The sequence below is a fragment of the Dreissena polymorpha genome, chromosome 8 (genome assembly GCF_020536995.1).
Source record: "Dreissena polymorpha isolate Duluth1 chromosome 8, UMN_Dpol_1.0, whole genome shotgun sequence".
NCBI classification, from domain to species: domain Eukaryota; kingdom Metazoa; phylum Mollusca; class Bivalvia; order Myida; family Dreissenidae; genus Dreissena; species Dreissena polymorpha.
In genome coordinates, this window is record NC_068362.1 from 97,343,585 (window position 1) to 97,350,102 (window position 6,518).

General features: G+C 33.1%; 1 non-coding gene across 1 annotated transcript; it reads left to right on the forward strand.

The window, feature by feature from the left end:
• The first annotated feature begins 5,415 nt into the window (after window positions 1-5,415).
• On the forward strand, window positions 5,416-5,497 carry Trnas-aga (transfer RNA serine (anticodon AGA)). Its single transcript has one exon. It is a non-coding gene; the product is annotated as a tRNA-Ser (tRNA).
• Window positions 5,498-6,518: the final 1,021 nt, after the last annotated feature.

The window sequence follows — 6,518 nt, forward strand, 5'->3', positions numbered from 1 at the left end:
CTTATTCCAAAATGTTATATTTTCTTTGCAACAACTGTTATAACACTAAATTTGATTTACTTGAAAACGAAAGTAGCCATCGCTCTTGAACCCGGCTTAGCAGTGAATTACACTGACAGAGCCAGGCACATTAATATCCAATCAACAACATCAACGATGTTTTAATAAATGTAAATAAATGAAAAATACTTATCATTCTGATTGTATTGGAATAAGTTTTTAGGGGTAAGTGGTTGCATGTGCATGCATTATTTGACACGCCTCGTTGTTTTAAAGGAATAGGACGCGAGCTATCGATTAAGGGGCAAAAACTCAAAAATATTGTTTGAAAGTCTGTAGAAGATTTATTCGGGTTGACAAACGGACTCGAAACATTGCTCGGTTTTCGACCGACTTTAAGTTAACGGCTGGACAGATTTTTTTAAAGTGAACTTTTTTTGAAAGGTTGTCCAATTGCCCATAGGAGGATCAATGGATGCTTTTGATTAAAGCTACTTTTGACATTTTTGCGGCCCGTGAAGACAGGTCTATGATAAATTCTAGTTAATGACCTTGTTATGATTCCAATATCAGAGGGTGGGGATTTTTTTTCACGGCTCTTTGTCAATTTTGTTTCTCATTAAACATGATTTTATGTATTTATTTGAATATATTGGGCTCTTAAAAAAATAAATAACAAAAAAATACTATCCAGGGTACGTTACTTCCACCTGCATTTTAATCCACCAGACATAAGTTTTTAATCACAAATAGTAAATTTCAGAAAACGAAAGTAATGTTTACCATTTCAGCAAATATGTCAAGGTCGATCTAAAAGTATCCAAATGAAAACTCGTCACGTGACAAAGCGACAATGGCGTCAAAATTGTGAATTTCAGGCTGATGAGAGTTATTTTCATCTATTATAAGATGCATTTGAAACATTTGAACCTTAAAATATGCCCTGATGCAGTAATTTATATTCGTTCACCAATATATGTAGAAATGTTTCCAAGAAAATGAACTGTCTTTGATTTATAGCGTGACATAAATATGTTACGACTCTGGTTGACTTTCGATATGGGGTTCGCTTCAGCATACAGGTCTGTCAATACTAAATAAACTGTACGCTGAAGTTTCTTTAGCTAATGTATACAGTGAATACTTTAAAAAATCTTTTCCTCTGAAACTGCAAGGCCCATATGTTTGGTATTTATTATGTACAATTATATGATGGTCCTCTACTAAATGTATTGTAATCATACCCCTTTGGTCTAAATATTGGGTGCCTTGTTGTTTTTATTTAATGTACAACATGACAAGCAAGTATTTCTTATATGGATATAGTGCAACCCTGTGATTACAATTTATCTTTTGCCAAGTCATCATGAAACTGGCTTTGAGTATTTTTTCTGTTTATATCTTGGCTTTTTTTTCGGCGTAGCTGTATAAGCCAGCTTTTCACCTTACCTGACCTTTGTAAGTGTCCAATAAAATTCAAATAAATTTCCCGCGGCTAGACAGGAATGAATACACTTCATTTAGTCCATTGGCAGATTTGAGCAATTACCACCAGAACATTGGAAACATGAACGTGTCTTTGTAACACTGTTTTACTGCGTGTTCAGCATGAAACAATTTTATCTCTAATGAAAAGGCTTGATAGATAGAACAGTTTTACACTAAACACTCGACATCAATACAGTTTGTGCGTGCACCTTATATTTTCAGAGGATTGCCAGCGCTAGAGCGCTTGTACTTAAAGGCTGTGTTCTCATATTTAGTATACTTTCATATTCCTGTCTGTGTACTAGTATATTTATGTTGATAAAAGTATCGTTTTTCCCTATCCTGATATTCGTTTTGGCCAAACCATTTTAAATTGTTTTCGAAAGTGAACATTTAACATGTAAAAGTAAAAAGTTTTAAACAAGCCGTTGTTCCAGCAGTGGAAGCATGGCCCCACTTTAATACATCGCATTCCAACCCGCAAGGTATCAGGGTCAGTTCGCGGCCAGTAAAACAATCGTTATATAATATAGACGCTATTGCGTGAACTAGGTGAACAGGAATTTTCTTTAGACTAGAAATATGTTAAATGAAGATATTCAGCGATATAATTATGGTATGTCAATAATAGATTCTTAATGTGTTTTCAAAAATACCATGATAAATATTATTTTTGATTAATTTAACAAGAATTATTCCACCATATTGACTAATGTATTAAGCATGAGCGCGATGATTCTCGATACTGTTAATAATTGAATCAAATAGCAATGCCCGACAAACCACTAAAACAGGTTTGTTCGAAGAACGTGCGTATAAATATTTAAAATATGTATGGATACTTTGCGTGTGACCGGTTGACTCATATGTTTTAATTTCACTTCCATTCTTCTTTTGGTTTTCTGTTTTGTATCTATAGGTTTATGACCCGCAAAGATGTAAAATAAGCCGCGAAAACTCCGTGTGACATCCTGTACTGCGTGTGATGCAGCTAAGAACTGCACAGAAAAAGACATTCACTATCTTTGATCTCATTCATTGAACTCTTTACCTTTCACCTACTTCTACCACAATTAACGCCGTATATCTTTTAAAAAAGAACAGTGCGTTTAAGTTTCAGGTGAGCAACATAGGACTTTTTTCCCTTTGTGTTATCTAAATTAATAATCAAGCACCGATTTCAAGAGATAATGAACAAGGATAAGGTTAAATCTATCGTATAAAAAATATCTTGTATAAAGATGTTTCAAAATGCATAGGACGCTTAATACATAGAGAATACTAGGTTAGCGTTGAATACAGAGAAGTTTATGTTGCGAGGCTTAGAACGCCGGAAGCGCGAGCCTTGGCGAGCGCTTTCAGTGTTCGAGCCCAGCAACATAAACTTCTCTGTATTCAACGCTAATCCTAGTATTCTATTTATCCCATTTGATTTTTTAATTAACGTGACATTTAACATAAATAGATCTAATAACCTTATCAATAATTTTAATTCAGTCATAAAAGCGCTTAAAATCTAACAAATGTAACCATGCGTAGTGATATACATGTATTTGTTCTGGTACGCAAAATAGTCTTTAAAAAATTCACACACAAACTGTAAAACAAGTAAAAAATATCACCATATGCCTCGATTCAATTTTACGCAGTATGCGAATTTTAACACATTACGACCGCGAAAAGAAGATTTTACTTTACTATAATTCATTTTATTTTGGAAAGAAAATGATCAAAATCCAATATGGCGGCGATTGCTCCTGACAAAATGCTGTTGATGTCAACATACATGTACACCATCGACGACCTAGTTCTGGCTACCATAACTTTAAATGTCGCTGATTTTTGACTGGCGCTACTTTGTACAGGTCTGTCAATACTATATAAACTGTACGCTGAAGTTTCTTTAGCTATCGACGACCTTGACAATTTTGATGAGTAAACAGACAATTGCAGCGACTGACACTTTATTTGACAAAATATACAGGGCAATACGTTTTCCGACTTCGGACGACAAATTTAAGGACGCGCAGAACGTGTTTTTTGTATAATGTTATGGGTATGCCGTGTGTGATCCGATGCATCAATGGCGCCCATGTTAAAATCATTTCCCCGAGAACAGGGAACGACAAAAGTACAAACAAAAATCAAAACACGTAAGAACTAGTATCTTACCTTTAATTTTCCTTTAAAATCCATCTAATAATCCATTTAACTCAATAATTGACGATTTTGCATCTAGGGTCTTTAATAATTATTTTAGCATAGTTACATAAAGACCCTTATGCCATTCTATCACTTTATTCAAATGAGTTTATGAACGCGATAAACTTTCTTCTTCGTCACACGCTACGTCATGTACTCTACATTACTGCTGTTCAAATGAACCAGAGCAGTTTATCTAATAATAGCCGTTGGTAAACTCGGTTGCATTTGCAGATTTCTGCATACAAACATAATTATGTTTAAACTTGCACAATGTTTTATTTATCTATGGTAAATGCCCTTATTGTACGAGAAAATAATTTAATATATAAATACACAAAGAATGGAAAACATTCCAGTACACAACAGATAAATGAGTAGAAAATACCAGTGTACCAAATGGGACGTTCCCAATTCCAGTGTGGTGCTATTTTTACCATCTTATACTTTACACTGCTCTATGCCTAACGTGAATTAAATAGGAAAGCAAACATAGCAGATTATTCAAGAACTGTGCGATGTGTGTATGGCTTGTTGTACATTCTTAATTTTTAAGTTAAATGTCAAAAGTATATGCATTGGTTATAAACAATGCACATTACACGAAATAAGGAAAATGTGATCAATTGACAATTCAGATATGTCGACATACAGTACATGTAGAAAACATGTGAAATAAGTCGCGTTTATAATAAATCGTCAAAAAAATGGGGAAAATGACGCAATAAGTATGTCTTTTTATGACGCCATCAATCAGCTGATTCATTATACGGATGGCGAAAAATTATGTCATATGACTAGATTTAAAGGTTGAAGGTCGTATAATTTTGAAGCTTAAGTTTTGTCGACTTTGTTTCTTATGAAAAATCATTCAGTGGTAAAGTAAATATAAATAAAAAAATAACAAAACAAAAATCGTGTAATTTTATATTTTATTTCAACATTTCTTTTGGTGAATATGTCATATATATATTTTTCTGCAAAATATGCACATTTTCTTCCAATGGGTGACCTTAAAATTCGATCAATGAACCAAACAATATCGACCTAATTTTAGCGCATATCGCATGACGTCATTTAAAAAGTAGTCCGTGCACGCGACAGGTATATTCCACAGTGTTGAATACAAGCAAGTATATTCCACAACGTGTTATACCGTCAATGTCGTTGTGAAAATGGGATAAAATATATAAAATATGCAAAAATAGAAATATATTTTAATTTAATAAGTATTTCTATTTAGTGATTGATTTAGTAGGAGTAGTAGAAGCAGAATTAGTAAGAATGCTCCTCTGTGCATGCACAAACTACTGATTAAACTGAATATATATATTTGGCAATAATGAAATTGACACTTGTAAACTCTATTACCATAATTACACGCTTGAATGCCGTGTGCAATATTGTGCATTAGATGGCAAAAGGAATTCACTGCACTTTATTTTAAGGTAGCGCACCCCTAATGATTTCCCGCGATTTATTTTACGATCATTGCCAATCTTCAATGATCGGTTATTTCCGAGAGATGCATTTTATTTTATTTTCAAACTTTGAATTTTGATATATGGTTACGTAATTCCTTTAGAATACATTATTTTCACAATAAATATTGACTTTGATCCAAATATCATCTGAAAAATATGATTTCGAGATTTCTTCAAAGATCGAAGAGCCTTTATACCTGTTAACTTATGGATATCTAATTTAAGCTTGCATTAATGTGAAGTTGTCGTGGCCGAGTGGTTAAGGCTATTGACTAGAACTCTTTTGGGATCTTCCCGCGCAGGTTCGAATCCTGCCGACATCGCATACTTTTTGCGACGCGTTTTATTTCTTTTCTAACGTAATTTGATTTAATATAGCATACAAGCTTTGTTTATTGTAAAATATGTTGAAATTTTTATGCACATCCTTCAATTTTTAAAATTAAAACAACGTTATGGCTAAATTGGGTGATTTACTGCTGAAAATACGAATGATGCATGTTGCATTTTTATTTTTATTTCAAAAAGTATTGGTATTTTTGCTGTATATAGCGTTTCTATAAAAGCTAAGTTTAAAATATAACTTAAATGATACTATTTTGAGTTTTATGACACTTTGTTTTTAACCGACCCAATTTTTACTTGGCTGAAATCACTTACATTTTTCATGGCGCTCTTCCATAGATAAAAATTTGTAAAAAATAAATGTCTGTAAAAGAATACTTATTTCATCTTGTTTAAACTTTAAACACCTTTACTGTGTCTGTACACACCAAATGCATGCCCATATTTGGAAATTTGAATGAATTATGGAACTTTTATATACCCCAGGTGGGAAAAATAAACTGGACAAAAGGCGAGCGTGGGGGTGCTTTTGAAAAAATGGGTACATTTTTTTAAAAAGCATGGAAAGCCTACCTACAAATTTGCATGTAGTTCAGTGAAATGATGCTGATTAAGAAATTAATTAATTAGATTATATTTGGATATGTGCCCATTAGGGGTGCGCTACCTTAAGTAGACTATTATGCAATTTATTCTCAACCAAATCTGTTGAGAGCTGGCATGATCCTGTGTATTGTGTATATGTATATAATAGCATTATCCTATTATTGTCCTTATGAATCTTATTAGGGCCATATTGTCCCAGTCATGGCTACCATTGTGAATCAATTGTGGCACAGTTCAATATGCAGTTGAACAAGGATAATGAGGTGTTTCAGTCATTTTATTACAAAAATTGTAAAGGTAAGTTCATATGTCATTAAAAGGACCTGTTTCAATAGGATTAATAGATTACTACGAAAGCAATGCTGACATTATTATAATAATTGTCTACAGTAA